This window comes from Periplaneta americana, chromosome 7 (genome assembly GCF_040183065.1).
Source record: "Periplaneta americana isolate PAMFEO1 chromosome 7, P.americana_PAMFEO1_priV1, whole genome shotgun sequence".
Lineage (NCBI taxonomy): Eukaryota > Metazoa > Arthropoda > Insecta > Blattodea > Blattidae > Periplaneta > Periplaneta americana.
Window position 1 is genome coordinate 100,629,680 of NC_091123.1, and position 22,105 is coordinate 100,651,784.

Here is a 22,105-nt window from a genome sequence, read left to right on the forward strand (position 1 = left end):
TTCATGCTTCTCTTGCTAGAGCTGCACATGCAAAGAAATTGTGTCTCTAGCGAAAACTTCAAACAATATCTCGGTGAAATGTGAACATCCCAGCTGGAATACCAATGCAGAAAAAAATTATTGTGCGTTACTTTCCACTCTACCTCGTATATATAAATACCAATTCATACATAGGTAAATCGATTATCTAGCAATGTAATCCCTAATTGATCTGTGTAATCGACAATGTACTGTGTATTTCTGATATTAATAGAAGTATGTAAATGTAAAAGAATCACTACGGAGACTCACAGAGTATGCCCTGTTAGTGCATGAATAAAGTGGCTTTTAAAAGCCAGACGAATGCATAATAATAGTAATAATGATCACTGAGAGTTGTTCCTTATTATTTTGATAATTTAGTAATAATACCTGTACAATATATTTTGTGTTCTTTGTGCTTCTTCAACATTCTTTTATGTCACTTTACAAATAAATATTTCTGGAATACTATTGTGTCTATTGTGATCATTTGTAACTACGCTTGCTCTGTCCGATCCATATTGTGCTGTAGAGGAGGAGGCGGCTGTGTGAAATATGAGGGTAGTATGGATGTGTGGAGGGAGATGAGTGAAATTTTAGTTAGGTTTCGAGAAAAATGCAATTTGCAGAATTAAAATTATCCGTGACTTTTCATTTTTATGTGGGGCAAGTTTATAACCATCATCTTTCTCAAAATTCATGGTTTAGTTTAGTTTCATAATTACAAATAGATTTTTGTGATGGTAGTCATTCTCGCATTTTACTTTTACTCCATTTCCTGATTCAAATAATATAAGCTTCAACAGATTTCATGCTAAAAAGTTGACATTTTTACAGCATATCCTGACAAGTATGGTTAACAAAACTGCTGAGACTTTTTTTGGGTAAAGTAAATATTTTCAAAATTAATATGTGAAATATTTAGTTAGACACAAAAATTGAATTAAAGATTTTTAACTCTCTGCATTCGAAATTCAAATTATGGATCTGCTGTTAAATTATATGTATCATAGACATATGCATGTCCATTTTTTGTCAGACCAGTAACATATTTTGTAGGAATAGATATGTTTTAAAATAGGTGAAAATAAAATAATAATAAACTCTAAAGTTTTCACCTGGTACTGCTGGAACTTACGGACATTAATACTAATAACAAGAGGTTCCTGAATACAGAAATTAAGTCGCTAGCTTATAAATGTAGAAGGAAATTTAAATCCCTAAAAGTTCCCTTTCCATTCCTTCCCAAACTGAAATACCAAGCTGAGAACTATTGATTGTTGTTACAGGCAGGTGGGCTGGGAAAGGAGGATAAAATTATAATCAAAATGCAATATAAATAGTTCTGTACATTGTAGTGATTTTTTTTCAAATAGACCTTCGCCTTTTACAAGATATATATGCAATATTGTATATTATACAATAAAAAAAAAAATAAAATTTGCATTCAAACATTTCCACCAAAAGTGAAATGTTTTGAAAGGAATAATTCATTCTGTACTAGTAAATGGAATGGCTTGGTATAGTAGTGAACGTAGTTACCGACACAGCAGTAGAGGTGGGTGATAAAAATGCTGTTACCGTTTTGTTTACAAAAGACTACAGATGGCTCTACGGTCGTCCTGGCAGCCTATGTTGGCATTGTTTTAGCATTGAGCTGCATATCTATCTGTTATTTGTCTATGTTAGTGACGTATGCAACACTCCGGTTGGCGCATGCGCATATGCTTTCTCTATCTGCTGCAGAGAGCGTGATTTGAAACAGTTTCATTCACTCACAGTGAGTAGGCACAACGTCGTTATGCGCTTGTTCCGCGCCGAGGAGCTGGCGTCAATCCTTCCGTAACTAGAGAGCGTAATACTAGAGAGATTTCATTTACCTATAGCAATGAAACAGGAAAATGTAAATGCGCTTATTTGTTGCAAATCCAATGGGTATTCTAAGGCTCACAGATTACCCTTCAGCTTCGCCCCTGTTCTCCCCTTAGCTATGTAGCTTAAGATACGTTTCGGGGATCTGTCACTTGTCTATTCGCTTTAGATCTTCCATCCATTTTTGTTGTTATTTTGTTTACCAGAATAATATGTAACGTTTAATTTTTGCCTGTTATTTTCGTTTCTCGTTCGATCAGCGCTCCTATATCCCAAAATTTGCCTCAAGAATGTTATCTCTCTTATTTTTGTTAATGTGTCAGCTTCCATCACTCAGCTTTATATAGACTTATAAGTCTCACGAATAGGCTTATATGTAATATTCTTGCATATCAATGAACAGCATTTATAGGCCTATAGGAAATTGTGTTATTTTTCGTTTAAATGGTTGGGAAATAAAATAAAATCACAAATCAATTTATAACTTAATAAATAACTAATACAAATTGAAATGCAGTTAAAATAAACTAACACAATATATTTCTCTTTCATTGTGCTTATTGTTATGACATTAATTCTTATAAAATAAGTTCGTAATTCGCATATATATGGCTTTCATATTTCATGAAGCATTTTACCTCATTTCATCAGGTTGTAGCCGCTTTCTTTCGGGTCACTCTAAGCAGACGCTTCAAGGCGTGTTCATGACGGGTACACTGTGAGAATAGTCACTTCGAAGAGAGAATTGATGCATAATATTTGCTATTGTGTTATTGATGGCAATATATCGTGAACTACCATAGGTATGTCGGAACAGAAGAATTTTTATTATCAAGAGCCAGATAATTCGTCATGTCACTACGCGTCGTACAAGCTAATACTGGCATTATCTTCAAAACGAAGACAGGGGAACAGCTGGCTCCAAGTTACCATTGAATAATATCTTGTAGTTTACATTTGGCTAGGCATATTTTTCGTTTTCATTTAATATCACACTAAATATATATATATATAATTACAGTAATATAAGTTGAAAACTCTGTACTTAACCTTCAATTTACAACGTAGGTTTGTGCTGTCTACTTTTTACAGTTACTGGGTTTTGAGATTTAACGAAGTTATGCGCCAACGTGACTTACATTTCGTGTGTAGAGCAAGATCATAGATAGACCTTATTCAATGTCAAAAGTATTCAGGAGTTTCGCTGAAGACATCACATAGATAGAAGATAGTCGAAGAAGCGAGAAAAGAGAGAGAAAACGAGGGAGAGAAGGAGAGAGAGTGTGAGAGAAGAAGAGACAGAGAGAGAGAGAGAAATGTGTGTTTATTAGGAATTCAATCTATGCACTTGGCTTTGTCAGATAGATCGATCTAGCACTGAGCGACTTTACTGCAGGAGCATAGTAGCTTCGTTGCTGACGTTTTCCGACCGATTGGGGTTTCGAGAGAAGATAATTTAATTCCGTAATATACCAGCAAGTCTCCTGGCTCGAGAGTTGGCAGAAAGATGGAATTACACGTGTTCTTCGCAGGGCTTTGGTAGAAGGAGATATGTCATGCATTGCATTGGTGAGCTTTGCACATACACTTCGTACTAATTTCCGCTTTAGGGACGGCGTCGTAAATGCAGAGACATCCAACGTTTCAGAGTTACGTATCGCCTCTATCATTAGTCAAATGAGTCAGTGAAGAATAAGAGGGCTGTCAAGAAGCTTATCTCAGCCACCAGCAGAATGTCACGTGCTAAAATGTAGCAGGTTATTTCAAGGTTTCATTATTGATATTCTCGCGAAACTTAAACTTTCACAGTTTGGATCTTTGCGTCGAATCACGAAATCCTGAATAGATATGTGTGTACAAACACGAATTTAACAACTGTATAAAGAATTAGAAGACTACACCTGAAATTATAGTTTTTTTTATTAAATTAGATTTTTTAGGTTCTCGCGAAAACTTTACAGATAAACTTCTTATTTTATTTTTGGAACCCTAATACTTTTTAACCTTTATAAACATGAATTGTACACTTTTAGCATGAAAATAGAAGAATTCGGTTGAAATTTTTAATCTTATTAAAATTTTATTATTTAAATTCTTAAATGTAAACTCCCACAGTTTCCTTTCTTTCTGTCAAACCACGAAATCTTACATAGATAGTTGTGTATAAACATGAATTTAACTTTTCTCTAAAGAAAAATAATCCATATGAAATTGAAAACCTCCCCAGAATAAGGGTGTAATCAAAATTGTATAAAACACGTTTCAAGAGAAAGGAAAATAATTTCCGGGGAATATTTTGTTAGGCCCATATTTACTGGCAGAACCATTTGACTAAACAAGGATACAAGTTCATTAATTTATTGATGCAATCATGTATTGTTATAAATAAATGCTTCAAAATTACTTGTTCTACGTAAGTCACATATTTAAATAATTTAATGTTACTTCCTTTTCCGTGAAAGTCTTCAATTGAAATTTGGTCCTTTAAGATTATCGCGAAAACTTTACTAATAAGATTTTTGTTCCTTTGCTTCGAACAGTATAACTTTCGACAAATGACTAATGTGTAGAAACATAAATTTAACACTCTCTGAAAGAAATAGAACAATCGGTTGGAATTTCTTAATTTTATTAACGTTTCCACTGTAAAACAAAATGTCTTTTTTGTTTCAAACGCTGGTTTATGCAATTTCATGTATTCTAAGAAGTGTATGTTTCATTTGCTTCGAATTATGGAAAATTTGATAGGTATTTTTGTAAGAACATAAATTGAAAACTTTTTGTAGGAAATACAAGAATGGCTTGAAATTTTTAAATTTTATTCAAGTGTTCATTACTGAGATTCTCGCGAAACCAAATAAATAGTCTTATTTTTTTTTATCGAAACACGAAACCTTCGATAGATACTTGTTTACAAACATGAATTTGACACTTCTTAAAAAATTAGAAGAATCCGTCTGATGTTATAGATTTATTAATATTTGACTTTTTGGAGCCTCGTGAAAACTTTACAGACAAAATCTTTGATTCTTTGGTTCGAATCCTGAAACTTTTGATTAGCGACTATGTACATAGAGGATTTAACAATTTCTTAAAAAATTAGAACAATCGGCTGAAATTTACAGCATTTATTAACTATTCAATAGTTAAAGCAAAAGAGCTCTTTCTTTGTCTCAGACGCACAATTATGATATTCCATTAATTTTATGCTAAAAAATTTACATTTCTCCGTTTCGAATCATGCATTTTCTTTTTATAAATATCTATGTAGAATCATGAATTATAACATTTTTGAGACAATTAGAAAAAAATTATATGGAATTTTTCATGTTCATTTTTTCATTATCGAGATTCTCATGAAATCTAATCTTCCACAGTTATGTTTCTTTGCTTGGAGCCTGGAAATCTTTGATGGCTAGTTATGTAGAAACATGAGTTTAATACTTCCTTAAAGAATTAGAAGAATGAATCTGAAAATATAGACAAAATTATAAAGTTGCACCTTTTAGAATCTCGTGAAAAATCTACAAATAAATTGTTTTCTTTTTCTTTCGAACAAAACTTTTGATAGATACCTGTGTACAAACATGAATTTATCACTTTTTGAAAAATTTAAGAATCGGTTGGAATTTATAGGCCTATTTATTTATTAAAGTTTCCTTAGTAAAATAAACATGCAGTTTTCTTCGTCTCAAACGCGCGTTTATGGATTTTCATGTAAACTAACAATTTTGTTTGCTTTATTGGAAACATAAAACTTTTGATAGACATCTTTGTACAAACAAGAATTCAACACTTTTTGATGGAATTAGAAGAATCGATGGAAATTTTTAATATTCAAGTTTTCATTATGAGATTACCGCAAAATCTACACTTTCACAATTTTGTTACTTTGCGTCCAACCACGAAACCTGTGGTGGATACTAGTTAAGAAACATGAATTTTACACCTTTTAATGAATCACAAGAATGCGTTTGAAAGTACAGATTTTACTACCTTTCTCGGCACTAGTTCGCAATTATGTTTTCGCGGGCTATCGGCCGAGTTAAGTCGTTGAAAATGTTGATAGATGTGTGTATAGAAATATTATTGCAACACTGTCTGAAAAAAATTAAAACACTCTGTTGGAATTTATAGGTTTTATTAACGTTTCAATAGTAAAAGAAAAATCGTGTATTCTAAGTCTCAAACACACATTTTTTCGATTTTGTATAGCCTATAAAGTTATAAAGTAAGAAATTTGTGTTTGTTTGCTTCCAAAAATAAAACTATTGACAGTTAACATTATAGAGCTATTAATTTTAACAGTATTTTGTAGGAATTCGGTTGGAATTTTAAATTTAAATTCAAGTTTTGTTTTGTTAAGATTCTCGAGAAAATCACACATTCACAGTTATTTTACTGAGTCCTGAGAGTATAGTATACTATAACATACATCATACATGATTGTAATATAAGATGTCTGAACAGAGACCCGAAGTATAGTACAATATACCTGAATTTATGCCCTAACCTGCAGAAATTTTTAATAAATTTTCTTCATATCAGTATTTTTCTGAAGTTTATCATGTTATTGAACTTTACAAATAAAACAACAAGTGTCTCAGGACTCAGGAGCCTATACAAGTCTGGCTTTCAGGTATAGTTCCCTGGAAAGGTGACGTGAATAATTTCAAGGGAAAAGTTGTACTATGGCCAGGTGTCGAACCCGGGACCTTTCGTCTCTACCAACTGAGCCATCCAGGAAATCTACAAGCCCCAGGCTCAATTATTCATTTTATATCCACATACCTCAAGTGGGTTGGCAAGACGTCAGAGACCCAACATTGAATAGCCTACATACAAAACTCTGTGTGATTTAAATTTGTGGTTTCTATAACCGGCCTCGGAACAATTTTTCCCTTCATATTAATCGAGTCAGCTTCACAGGGAGCTATACTTGAAAGCCAGATTTTTATAATACACGTCAATGTTCGTTAAAAGAAAGTTGGCATTACCAGCGTGTAAGGAATTATATGTATGGACACTGCGCTTCGGTACCGTTGATGTAGTAGTGCCTCATTTCAGGAGCTTCAAACCAGCTCTATCTGCATCAGCGGGAGGTTCTGCCTTTTTCCTAGATATGGCGCCGATATCACATCCGCAGTCGACAGCAAAAATACTTTTCAGCATACTTTCCAGCGAATCAGGATTGCTGGTCCACCGTTCGCGCGTGTGCTCGGTTATACTGACCTCTAGCACTTGGAAGTGGAATTATACGCTAACGGAGCGCATACATGCAGAAAAACAGACCAAGGAAATTAGCTCAGTGTCTATACTTCATAATTCCCACTCTCTGGCACTACTAGCTTCTGCATTATTCACTGTCATGAGCTTACTGCAAAGAAAAATCCATATCCTCTAAAGACAATTCTTGATGAATTGTAGAATTTAATAAAATTCGCAATTTTAGTCCTCCCTATTTTATAATAAAATCCATCAAATGAAGAGCACTTGACTTCCGAATTTTTTTAATTTTCTGTGAAGACATGGAAAACATGCACCGTACTTACTCCTGCACACAGAGGTTCGATGGTGGGAAGGTACTACAGGTAGTTCTGCTGTTCGAACTGAGGGCAGAAGTGAGTGCTCTCTTTGCAGACAAACTGTTTGATTTACAAGATAGTATGATTGATAAATGTTGGCTCTTCAGGCTTGCCAAACTTGCAGATATTTATTAACAAAATGAATTAAACTATCTAAACACTACAAGGAAAGAGCAGCATTATATTCTCACCTAATGACAACATATTGCCATTCAAGAGAAAATTCCTGTTTTGGACCAACCATGTTCGCAAATGTTTTGTAGAGTATTTCCCAATACTTTAAGAGTTCTGTGGTTAGTTAGGACCTGATCACTTAGTTATTGTCAGATTAGCTGTATGATGAGACCGCCTTTTACCCCCGGGAGAGACCCGGTACTCAATTTTATAGGAGGCTGAGTGAACCTCGGGGCCGTTCTGAAAGTTTGGCAACGAGAAAAAATCCTGTCACCACCTGGGATCGAACCCCGGACCTTCCAGTCCGTAGCCAGCTGCTCTACCAACTGAGCTACCCGGCCGCCAGTACAATGTACAATTATTATTATTTGTACTGTTATTATTATTATTATTATTATTATTATTATTATTATTATTTCACATTTCCTTCTTTTCCGCCAACGTGTTGGTTTTCTCAATGGTATTCTTTCGTTACAATTCATGGTAAATAAACTTTTGAAGGATAATTGTGACTGGGGCTCTACGAGACGTGATCAAGAGCTCCGAGAATTACTCTAATAATAATAATAATAATAATAATAATAATAATAATAATAATAATAATAATAATAGGCCTAATTGAGAAAGAAAGCAAGAGATCGAATTTAATAATAATTTAAAAAATATCGGGTACAATATCCGCACTAAGCTAGCGCAGGGGATTACTGCGCCATCTCTTGAGATTACGGAAAATGAAGTAAAAGCGTGAACTGGTCCCGCGGCTGAAGTGCTCTGAATTTGCTTTAAAAATAGATGAGTTCACAGATGTAGAAGAACTCGCAATTTTGTTTGTTTCGTAGTAGATGACTTCTTTTTTGTCCCAACAAATACGCATTAGCTTACATGGATGGATATCAGATTTCATTATTAAGATTCTACCGAAAATTAAACAGTACCAGTTTTTTTCTCTCTTTGCGTTTAACCACGAAATGTTTGTTAGATACTTGAGTAAAGATATGAATTTAACACTTCTTTAAAAGTAAGAAGGACCCACCTGAAACTGATGACTTGCCCGGAAAAAGGTTGTAACCAGCTTCAACACAGTACATTGCTTTTACTCGTACGTTAGCGCTCACCAAGTTAAATCTGTTCTTTTGTTTTAACGTTTATGTAATGGAAAAATTTTTCGTCATTCGGGACAAAAATTTTGGTATTGTTGACGATCTATACGAGCAAGCAAAGAATCGCAAATGATAACACGCTGAGTTTTTGTTGTTTTCGCTTAAAACGTATGATACCAATACATACATTTGAACAGTTTTCTATTTACATTTTTTTATTCGCATCCATTATACATTTTTTGATCATTAAATGGCACAAAATTATAAGGCGTTGCTTAATAAACACCTCAGATTATCAAATTTGCAGAAATTTCATAAATCTGAAATGTAAATGAAGTTAGAATTAACTCTTGTAACATTTTCAAAACTGCTCCAAGTATGGGGTACTCTTGAAAAAGTAGGGGATATTTTGAACAATATCCAAATCATTTGTCAAAGAAAGAATTAATGCTCAAAAATATTATGTAAAAAAAAAACACTACTCTGATTACATTATTTTTCCTTCAAAACTACTGAAACCCACATCAAAATGTTTCATAGTCATAGTGCGAGGATGTCCCCCTGAATTATCCGGTGGTGTAAATTTTAATGACAATATGACTTATCTCTGTCTTACTGCATTCTTAAGTTTTAGGATACCGGTAAAGTTCCACGTATGTAGAAACCTCTACATACAGTAAACTTGGCATTGCCCATATACCTCTTCAACTTGTCCAAGATAGAGAACTTTGGTTTCCTTTGTTGCATGTTGCGTCAGTAAAAATTTCTCGGTGTCATTTCTTCCTACAATTATTATATCTTCTAGCATTTCAATTGAATCTGACATTGTAGATGTAGTTCTTGACAGACTAGTGTTCTCAGGTTTTCTCATTCTGAGTTGTCATGTAGCCTCATGAAGGCCTAAAGTGAGTCAGTGAATTCCAGCAATTCTGTTATTGTCCCATGCTTCGGTATATGCTAAATGACTAGCATAATCATGTGCTAATCGATGTATATTTGGTAAGTCATGTCATAATTAATCATAGTACATTTAATAATATAATTAAGTAATTCGGACTCTTGCTCCTCGGTGAACGCCTGATGGCTCGTGTATCGCGAACCATATTTTACACCTAAAAGCCTTCTTAAACTTTTTCATTTGGTAAAATAATGACGTGTGAGACATGTTATGCTTTGAAGCTGCAGTTCTTAATGAGACCGGCAGACCTTACTGCTTTCTGAACAACTACATTGAATAGTTGATGCTTGTTTCTTATTTATGTATGTCCGAACAATTTTATGCCCCAAAAACAAATACAATATCATCAAAAAATTGGTAACATGGAACTTTTATAACCTTTTACACAGTAATATTAAATAAATTTTAATGCCTGTTTTTAACAGTGTTCAAATATTACCCTAAGGATATGTTCAAATGTGCCCGTAATAAACTGTTAAATGTGTCCCACATAACCGTATCAAGTACGACCATTCATTAATTTTAATATTTAATTAATTGTTCCTTTTAAGGAAAAAGAAGTAAACATTATAAATCTACAATAATTTTCTAAAAGTGAATTGACGAAGCTCTAATATTACTTAATGAAAATTACCTCTGAAACGTTCATGTTGTCAGAATATCCTTATGAAAAAAAAAAAAAAATCTAAGCACTTCTACATAAGTTCATCCAATGACTTGACACCAATAAATTAAATGGAAGGAAAATGACAGTGAGTACATTAGGAGGACTGCCTTCTTCTGTCAGTACCGGCAAAAATTATATGGTTAGCTGGGAAATGCAATCTATTCAAATTTGCCCTCTTCTTCTCTACAACAAAATTTGAAGTTTGTCCAAGGAATACAAACGTCGTACGACGATTCACTGGTCATAGTTTTATCAGTTTGTCTAATTTCCAAGTAGAATGACGTCAAACAACGTGAATTAAACCGCTTAAACTTTCTTCCTGAACTTAGGTAATCATTCATGACAAAATGGCCCTCTGTGCAAACCATTTTCGTGGCGCACTTTCCTGTACACGACACAAATTATAGTAACACCCTTCGATACCATTAGTCCTCCGTTAACCTCAAAATGATGTATCGTGCAGAAAACGTTTTCTTCCACTTGTCACTTCATTTTCCTCAGTCCATAATTAACAGAAACTTTTTTGAAAAGTGAAAAAATGTAATACGTATTCAGTATCACAATACTATTTCGGTATCTTAAAGTAACAAGTGACAAATCCCAAACAAATTTATTAAAACGACTCTACTATCATGGAAAACCAAAACGCTTCGAAATTATGTATCAACCTATTATACTGACAAATTCGCACTTTTCACTGCGAGTTTTTAAGAGTTCAAAGTCTGTGAATATCTTATTACATAATATCAAAACGAAAACTGATAAGAAATAAAAGACATTATTCAATAAAATAATAAAGAGCGGACTATTCTTTCATAGACCTAAATCCTGATACTAGAAGCAAGAGAGGAGTACAGTTTCATTGTTCATTTGCTAGTTTGGCTCCATTTGAGACCACCTTAGAAACAAGGTCTAATATATTTAAAAATTCCTATCTCCTTTGAATATCATGTTTGTAAATAGTACATTTAGATTTAAAATCATTACAATATTTAGAATGGTACACCTATTTTATGTAATTTCGTGCTTAATAGTTAAGTACAACTACTTCAAGCATATAGGGTAAAGGTTGGTAATATCGTGATAACTCAAAATAAAATGCAGTTTTCTTCAAAACAAAATTTCATAATATAACTAAATTGACACTGATGGAAGTTCAGAGTGTTCCTTACACATACATGATAGAATAAACATAAACAATTTTAAGACTTTGGAGGAAAAAGTTAATTGATTAAATGAAATTATACCTACTAATATCGTGATATACAGAGTATTATCGTGATGGATGTTTGGTAATATCATGATAATTCTTTTAACTTAGATTGCAAATATACAAATTCAAATTAAACTTAATTAAAGCTTGAAACATTAACTTTCAGTCAACATAGTATCTAATACAAAGTCCCTTTCAATCAAGTAATATTGCCAACCTTACAATTAAAAACACTGAAAGGTCCTTGCAAACTGAACACTTTAAGCACTAATCACTGTCGTCATCTGAGAATTCCACGGATTTGTCGCATTCAAAGCACATGAACTGGGGTGAATCATCAGCATTAGCACATAGTTAAAGATACCACCTAGTGCAAAATATGCACTGAATCCACTGTGCCCCATTACGAGCTGCAACATCTCTTGAATACATGCCATGACACACTTTGCAAGCCGTTTCATTCTCTTTAGAACTAGACGATGAAGGCTCTGTTGAGGGAGCTGCGTTTGCTGCTTCTGTCTTCTTTGGTCTACCACGAAATCTTTTCTCTGGTAGTGGAGTAAGCACTCTGGTCTTTGTATCTTCATTTATGCGGCGCTTTCCAGCATTACCATCAGAGCATTTGGGCAAGCACAAGGTGTTCCCCACAATCCCGTTGGCAGTGTCTGATGGAAGTGTTGCTGCTCGAGTTTGACTGGAATCTTCTTCTCCAGCTATTAGGCGAGAAGATGCAATTGCTTCAGATTGTACTGCATTGCGATTCATGGGATAAATTCCAGCTTTTCTAAACCCATCTCTAATCGTTTCTGCACTAAATTCAATTGCATACGGCACAGAAAACTTGCCGAAGTCGAATCTAGTGGGAGCACCTGCAGTATTGTTATGTTTGTAACGTTCAAGTTTGTTGGCCCATGCATTCTTCAATGATTTATAAACGCTGAGATCCAGTGGTTGAAGGATGTGGCTGCAATGACTCGGAAATGTCATCAAGTGGATATCATTTTCACGGGCAAAATCAACGACGCCTATTCCCACATGTGATGCGTGCGAATCTAATAATAGCAACACTGGTCTGGCTGGTGAAATGTTCCTTGCAAAGTGATTCTCCATTTTAAGAAAAGTTCTGAACTTATCCAGCCATTCTTCGATGCACTGATTAGTGATTCTGTTGGAGCGTCTTTGCCCAAACCATTTACTAGTCTCACGCCTTTAAAAATTATCATAGGCGGAATTGCAGTTCCAGAGGCACTACAGCAACCTAATGCAGTTTGTGTTACTCCCTTCTCCGCGAAAGTCTTGCTGTAAATTATTTTCTTTCCTGTTTCCGCGACGGTTTTCGAAGGCTTCACCACAAACGTGACTCCTGTCTCGTCACAGTTAAACATTATTTCTGGCTTCTGTTGCAGCTGAAGCTTGGCTACTTTCTGTTCCAGTTTATCGTAGAAGTCCTCAATGTTTTCTTTATTAGCTGTAACAGTTCGTCTTACTGCTAACTTTTCTGGTGCTCTCAATGATAAGCCATATCTTTCTCTGAATGACCACCACCAAAATGGCCCTGTTTTTTCTCTGTCTTCATTAAATGAAGACGTTTTTGAAGTGGCTTTCGACAACACAAATCCAAGACGCTTTATTTGTGTCACATTCAGCCCAAAACCTAATTCTTGCATTTCAATTATATACTTCACTAACCTCAGTTCTACTAATTTAGGTACCGGTAGCATGAACGGACGCCTGAGTTTAGGAACTTCAAATGGCCCACCCTCTCCAACATCAGCATTTCCAACGTTACGACTAATATGAACATTCAGTGTACTCCAGGGTACACCACACTCTTTTGCTGGCTTGTATATAGTCCAATTAACATTCAACACCTTTTTCACAGTATTTTGTAGATTGACAACACTGTACGTTCGTCTTTTGTTGACTTTCCTATCACCGTTGCTAGCAGAAGACGGAACGGAACTGTAAGGAAGAAGGCATAATTCGTAAGCCTCCCTCCGCCATATGTATCAAGCTACATAAACTGCTTGCACTCTAAAAATTCGAGAAGATGTTACACTTGTATAAAATCGTCAGAGTATGTGTCTATACAGCATATTAAAGACGTACTGCTAATATATCGACAGACACTAATTTTTATGTTTACTCATCTGGTTTTACAACACTTTTCATTCTTTGTTGAAGCCTGTACACTCATACGTGCCTTCTCCTGCGGCGCCATTATGCTCACTAAAGGGCCACTGCCTGTCGGTCGGACTGCCTTGACAAACGCGCTTCCATTCCGATTGGTAATCCCATGGTAGACCTTCAAACATGGTATCACAATATTACTGCTATCATGATATTACCAACCTTTACCCTACTTTTTAAATGGATAAATGAATTCAATATCATACATTTGCATTAAAAATTAAAGAATCTATTTGCCAACAATCGATAAAAAAGTAGTTCGTCTTCTTGTCTGGATGATAAAACATAAACATACACATACTCAAGTGAAAAACGTTTGTGTGAAGGAGGGTGTGCACTTCATGCATTTTCTCGTCCTGAAATCGATGGTGAAATCCGTTTTTCAGTAGCTCCTCTTAGATTTTGAAAAATATTCATGCAATTGTTGAGTTGCAATTCCCTTCCCACATTAGCTGACATTATGTAATGTCACTATTCTCTTTTATAATTTTGAATCTACATGTAATGGTTAGTAAACGTCATGCCGGGCTGTTTATTATTCTCTTTAAATGAGAGATTAAATGTTATAAACTGTGTCCAATATTATACTTTTATCTGCACTTAACCGGGAGTGCATTTGTTTTAATTTACAAGTTAATGCATTTGGGCAGTTGGCAGTTGTACGAATCTGTGTGTGAGATTTACTTTAATAACAAAATTAGTTGCGTTGAGCATTTGATTCTGTGAAGAAGAGCTTAATATCAGTCGTGATTAATATTTGGTGTTTGTAGTCAGTGTCGAAGGGTATGGTGCTTCATTCGGTAATAAATAGAGAACGATTCGAAAATGACTCGGAAGTGTTGCAATTCTCTTGAGAAATATTTGTTGTAATGGGTGATTCAATTCATTCTGCGGATTTGGAAGTTATGAAATCCCGGAATTTTATAGGCTATCTTGATGTAAATACTCCCCTGCTGCTTTGTATTTAGTTCGTCCGAATCGACTGCTGTGTTCCGTTAGCCAGTTGTGTTCTACGAACTAAACCTTTGTTTTTCTGAACCGACGCCGGTGTGTGTGCTGTGCTTTAGCGCTAAAGAACCAGGGTTGGAATCCTGATACATGTGGGTCAGTAGCGTAGCCTGATTTTCAGACTGGGGTATGTAACCCAATTAATATAATTTAAAAATGGCCTAACGGAAATGGAATTTCCCATATCTGTATCCAGCATAGCGTATATATCGAGTATAATTGTCTCAGGTAATATTAACACTGAATATATCTTGCTTGCTAATACAAATGTACAAGTATATTACGTACCTAGTAAAACATCGCCAAGTAATAGACACACTCAAAGTGTTTTAATAAACTTATGCAGTAAAAATAGAATTGATAAACTCACGTTTACTATCAGCCTACTTCTTGTAAACCAGCTGGATCCTCTGGTTTTTCTGAGCGAAGACGTCAATTACATCATCCTTAAATGAATGTCGAGAACGTAGCTTCTGCAGACGTTTGCTCCCAATGTTCATCAGAGCAAGGGCTGAGAGTCTTTCTTCTTGCTGAGTGCTGCGAAGGTAATCTTTTATTCTTCTCAAGCAGGAAAAAGATCTTTCTACCGAAGCACTAGTTTCTGGTATAGTCATGATCAAAGTTGTCAGTTTGAAAGTTTCAGGGAACACTGTGGAAAGATCCATTGTCTTCATATGCTGGTTTAGCTCAAAAACACTAGTTTCTTCATATCAGGATCACCATAAATCACACACAATTCACTTTTTAGTCCTATGAAATCAAAAAAGATCTCATAATTTGCCTTCAGACTTGAAAGTGTCTCTTCCGGGAAACTTTTTTTGAAGTTAGAGAACTATGCATGGTCAAGAAGACAGACAAATTGTAGCTTTGAAATTTCACTAAATCTCTGAGATATAGTTTGTCCTATGGTATTAATAATTTCAAAAAATAATCGTCTATAATTGGATTTATCATTGTCGGTGCCGGAGACACTGCCAGTACGAATTCTCTTTCCTTGGGGTTCACAGCCAGTCTCATTCGTTTCCTTCCAAAGCACGTCAAATTCGTTCCTATAATTATACAGATAAAGTTTGAAATTTTCTAAATTTCTATTACAGTAAGCAATATCTGAACGCTTCCCCTGGATTACTTGGAAGAGAACATCAGAGTATTGACATATGATGGCAAAAATTGTCAAAAGGAAATTGAAAGTGAATTCTTTGAGCTTGGTCAATATGCCTCCTGCACATGTAACAGTATCTTCATCCCATACAAATTCGGTGTTTTCATTTTTGACCATTGTTTCAAATAAATGTTCCATGTCAATTTTGTGTTCTTTTACTGTCCGGACTAAACGACTTTGAAGTTCCATCGAGTCTGAGGTACAGATGGAATTCGTTTTTTCACATGCAAATCCAAAGCATGAACCCTCTTTGTTGATTCAGAAAAAAATGTTCCAAAACCTGCCAGAGAAATAAAGAAGATCTTAACTTGTTTGATAAAACTAGCTGACTGCGACAGCACAAGATTTAACTGATGGGCGTAGCAGTGAACGAATATGGCTGATTTACAATGTTCTCTTAGCTTCGACTGCAATCCATTATGTTCCCCTGCCATGACAGCTGCCCCATCATATGTTTGGGCAATTAGCCTATCTGAACAAGAAAAGTCATTAATAATATTGAGAGCATGATTCAAGAGAGAATCTGATTTTCTATCAGAACTTACATCTGTAAAGCAAATAAATCTCTCTTCAATATTACCCTCAACAGTTACGTAACGAAAGACTGTAGAGAGTTGTTCTATATTGCTTACATCAGGAGTTTCATCTAACAACAGTGAAACAAATGAGGCTTCTGAAATTTCCTTCTTAATTTCACGAGTCATAACTGCACTCACACTTGAAATCAAGTCATTCTGAATATCAGGTGAAGTTCCACGAAATACATTTGACTTTTCTAAATGTTCTTTCAGAGACATGTCATATGTTGAAACTTCATCTATATACTCAATATAATTTCCTCTGTTTGAAGATCCCGCACTCTCATCGTGACCACGAAATGCAAGCCCTTGTTTTCTTAAAAAGCAAACAGCTCGTTTGAAATGTGAAAGTATAGCTCTGTTTCTTTTACTTCATTGTTGTGCTGGTCAATAGAAAGTTTGTACTCATTATTTAAAGAAGATTCTATACTTGGAGTTTTCCCGAACAATTTTAGTTGTTTTTGAGACATTATATGTTTACAAGAATAATTATGTTTCTTGGCTGCCTGATAAATATTATTTAAATCTTCATAGCCATGGTATTCCAAACGGACTTTTCATTAGAAAAGAGAAGGCAAGACCAGCAAAACAGTTTGTTTAGTCTTACAACCGCACAGCCACGACTCACTTTCATAAATCTTTAGATGAAAATATCTTACACACTTTTTTATGTTCGTAGTGATATTCAGTACTGGTTTTGAAAGGCCTGTCTTAATTACGTCTTCTTTTTTACAGAACGTTAAAGTCTGGAAGCTCCTTACCTTCAATTTGTCGATTATACAACAATTTGTTTCCATATTTGATGCAACTTGCGACAATGAACACGAAACCATTTCCCTTTCACTCACTGCGTGACCTCTTGGATGTATATTTTCAGCGTACATACCTTAAGCCCATAAGCGTGTAACACAAAGACCCTAACCTATATTTATATTTCAACACTAAACAATTAAGCGTTCAAAACAGTCTTCAGTGTTGACAAATGATAAGAGTACACATTTTGGAACAAGTAACTCACTCATCATTCTTTATAAGTCACTGGAAATAAAATTATAACACAAGCATGACTATACGACAATATGTATTACGTTGTACATACTCAGGGTCATGCGCATGCTCACTGCACGAGTTTCCTCGGGCTGACGACAGGTGTCGTTGAGACGTTGGGAAGTGTTTTTAAACAACAAGCGGGCCGTGCCCATAGAGTTATAGTATAATACTTACTAATGGTCGCGCCTTCTGTTCAAGGTGATTAAAAAATAGTGCCAATTCAAAATCAAACATTCTGGGAAAACTTGATCTGTCCGAAAATGATTATATGTTACAATATCATAACTCATAATTCAATCACCTTGAAGGAAATTGCAGGGTATGTAATACATCTCCCACATCCATTGAAGCTACGCCCCTGATGTAGGTATAGTTATATTTAGAGTAATTTTACGGAATCAGTTAATGATGGAAAAGTTAATGTATATATTTCTGTAAAAGACGCTAACCAGGGTTGGAATCCTGATTACATGTGGGTGTAGTTTTATTTAGGGTAATTTTACGGAATCAGTTAATGATGGAAAAGTTAATTTATATATTTCTGTAAAAGAAATTAACGTAGAAAGCTTAGTTTATGCTATACAATTAAATTAAATTAATTAATTAATTAATTAATTGTTAAAATTTCTGTTACTTGATAAAATGAATCCCTTTTTATGTAAATAATGCAAATTAAATTTCAAAGTGCAGCATGCCGCACAGTGAACTTAATCCGACACTATTCTATAGATATGTTAATTAATGAAAGCGAAATGAATCCGAGGTTCAAGGCCGAAAGTTACCCGACAATTCTGTTTCAATAGGTAGAGTGAAAATCCGAAAAAACTCCAACCAGGATTTGAACCCGGGCTCGTTCGTTTCACGACCAGATATGTTAACCGCTACACCACAGCGATGAATACAGACACCCTTACAAAAATGCCTATTAGTTCACGAGTATAAAATAATGCAGTTGTTATGACATATTGTGACTTTTAATTCAAAATAATAATGTCACTTTTATTGTCACAAAAATAATGGCTTTCTATTTCTGAATTTAAACACTCCCGTCAACAATGGGTATTTTACTCCACACAGCAACACAGTATTCTTTATTGCACTCCACAAACGACAATGACAATTTACTTGGATTATTGAGAACAACAATGTACTCCTAATCTCAACTAATGTTCACAAAGCACTATTTACAAAACAAAACTGTCCTTTCTCAGTTCACAGTTCTTTTGCCTCGGCTAGTTCTTCTAGCTCATTCACTCAAGTTCACAGTATATCGAACCTAAGACTTCCAGAGACAGTTAATTGAACTTCGTACCCAGGACCCCCCAACTGCTGTCTACTGCACGTCGAACCAAAGACACCGGATACGCCGCACTGGCCTGGACGCTCCTACAGTTGCGGACCCACTCAAGTCGAATTCAGGTCTCGAAGGCTGGATTCCTTGCTCGTTCACTGCTGCTTCACAAGACTGACTCGCTGTTCTAAACTAAACTGAACTCTCGAAGGCTGCTCCCTTTTATTTGTTAGGTAACACTTCGCGAGTCTTCGATTTCTGGACGTTTCTGTTTCTGGACGATTCTCGGTCTCCCCATCACTCGGACTCCAGTCGCAGTCGGTTTTCTCCCCGTCTCCCTTCACCATGCGCCGCGCCACAGTGCTGGCCTCCCTCTCTCCCCGCGCACAGCTGCCAGCGTCTCGCAGCTTTCTCTCTTCTCCTTCTCTCCTCGCGCGCCCTCCCTTCTGCTAGACGCGTGTTCGACTCCCGAGGCAGCGAGAACTTTCCAGTGCGGTTGCCACAATATGTTATGCGTTTAAAAGAAGGTGAAAGGAAAATCACATTTCCATAGCACAGAAATCATATCGCCATCGTTGTGAAATTCTTTTATTCCCCTAGTAGACTTAACTCCAATGATGTTTACGTGATGTTGTACAGTCACAAGAAATGTATTATGTTTACATGTCTCTGAAATATGATTATAATTAAACTTCTGATTTTAAGTAAAAACCTATTTTAATCCTTAAAAGAAAAGTTCATAGAACTTGCAAATACACATATCATATGAAACTATGCCTAAAATTGATATTTTAATAGCACCTAAAAATGCCTATTTTGACGGTAAAGCATATTTTTGCCTATTAATTATGTTTCATCTGTAATAGGTCAAAACACCCATTCTTATTTCAAAAATGTATATTTTAAATTTCAAAATGTATTTTTCATTGTGCGTTCATCGTGTCACAGAGCATATCAGGTTACAATATCCAAATGTAAATAAATTGATTTCTAGTTTAAAAAGAGTTTTCGTCAAGTCGCCAACAGGGGTTCAGATTTTCCTTGAGAAATTGGCCAATGTCTCTGCCACCAGAACCTGCTGGGTTACATAGTTGAAAGCTGCAGAATACTACAACGATCACATTAGTGAAGTGAAAGATGTTGTTTCAAGTCTAGAAGCTTTGTTTCTGCAAAGGAAGTAAAGATTCTGGTATTCAGATGGACCTAGAATTTTTAAAGTCACACTTCACTTTCCTAGTTCACGTTATTTCATTACTGGAGGTAGCAGGAAAACCTCCGTATGAAGAAATGGAAATATTTCATTATGTGCAAGAAAGGATCAAAAGTGTTCCCAGTTCTGCTGGAAATAAAGTAAGGGATAAACTGGAGCAAGTTCTACAAAGAAATGTAGGACTGAAGGACCTGTGTACTGCTTCAGATATCCTAACAGGGAAGAACACTGATTTGCAATGCAAAATTCCTGTCCATCTAGTGTCAAAATTGAAATATGCTCGTTACTTCAGTGGATATGAAGCATACAAATTTGTGTTTGGTGACAGACGGTATTTTTTTTTTCAATTGATAATTTAGAAGAAGTATTGGTAATTTATGGTGAAACTAATTATGGACATTAATGGACAAGGCTTGGTAAAAATTGATTGTATTTGACTTGTTTGTATACTGAATTTACGTCTAAAACATATTTTCCACATTTCATTGTTTAGTTTATGTATAAATACTTCTTATTCTTCTAGTTCTAGTAGTAGTAGTGGTAATGGTGTATAAACATTTAAAATTATTCAATTCTAAAAGTTAATTCCTAATGATTTGAAACATGTTTTTAAATGAAACATCATTTTTTGTTAGAACCTATTTCCAATTCTTTAGAGACTATTTCCTACACTTTTAAGCCTATTTTAGGCACCTAAAATTACATTCTAACGGCCTAAAAATTCGTACTCTAGTTATAACAAGCGTCAGAATTGGAAACTCTGCCTGCGGGTGTATTCTCTGAATCTAACCATCAACGCTAGCCTAAGTTGTCGCAACATACCTCATGTAGTGTTACGGCAAGCTGCTATGAACTTTTGAGTGGTTGTCAGTCGTTCCTCGTATACCATGTCTTTTAGGTAGCCCCACAAGAGAAAGTGTAATGCGTTACATTGGGGACAGAGTTGGCCTAGTTGCTGGTTCATTCGTCCGATCCACCGTTTTCGAAAGGTGGTATCGAAATTATTCCTCACATGACGGGTTGAATGAGTTGGCACTCCGTCGTGCTGGTACCACATTGACATTGTGATCTGCAAAGGCGCCTTATCCAATAGATGAGGCAACTCGTGTTGTAGAAAGTGGATGTAATGATCTCCAGTGAGTGTGCCCTCAAGAAAAAAAACACGGTCCTGTTGGGTCTCCAATTATACCAGCCCACACGTTGAAGACCAAACTTCCCGCATCCAATTGATTCTGCGCTCCAATAATACATGTTGTGGCAATTTATTTGGTTGGTGTTTTAAAATCCTGCCTCGTATGTGAATAACACAGTTCCCAAAAGGTTTGGATATCGTTCGGCTTGTCGGAGGACCCACCTTCCGAATTTCCCTCTCCGACCACGATCGGCTCCCTTAGCTCCTAGCGTAGGGTAAAGTTGCCTATTTCCGTGATACCCCTAATCCCGTGATACATTTTTAAAAATTGAATATCAGTCAAAGCTTTGCTGTTCGACCTTAGCGCCAGACATCTTTCTCGAAAGAGTGCATCTTTCGCCTACTTTTGAGTCATCGGTGAACTTTCTAGCAAGATACCCAACCCCGTGACATTCAGTGAAAGAAAGGGAATTAGGAATTTCAGGGAATTTGCCTACTTTGCCCTACGTACATACGTAGTTGTATATTATTAAGAATGGAACTTTGCCGTAAGTAACATTCTCCACGAGGAAGATTGGCTGATTTGAAACGCCTGTGAATTTCCCTCGTACTACTACGCAGAAGATAAATGACATACGCAATCACAAGCTCAGTGTGTCGACTAAGTTGCAGTAACCGAAAGTAGTGTGGAAAAAAATGATATATATATATATATATATATATATATATATATATATATATAGGGTAAACCATACAGTTATTGGCCACCTTACAGTTATTGGCCACTTGAACTTTGATGTGTTATTATAAGACAGGATGTGCAAATGATTAATTAATATTTTGCCAGGTGGTAGCAGCATGTTTTCTTATTCCGTTGTTACTTCAATTTTCAAC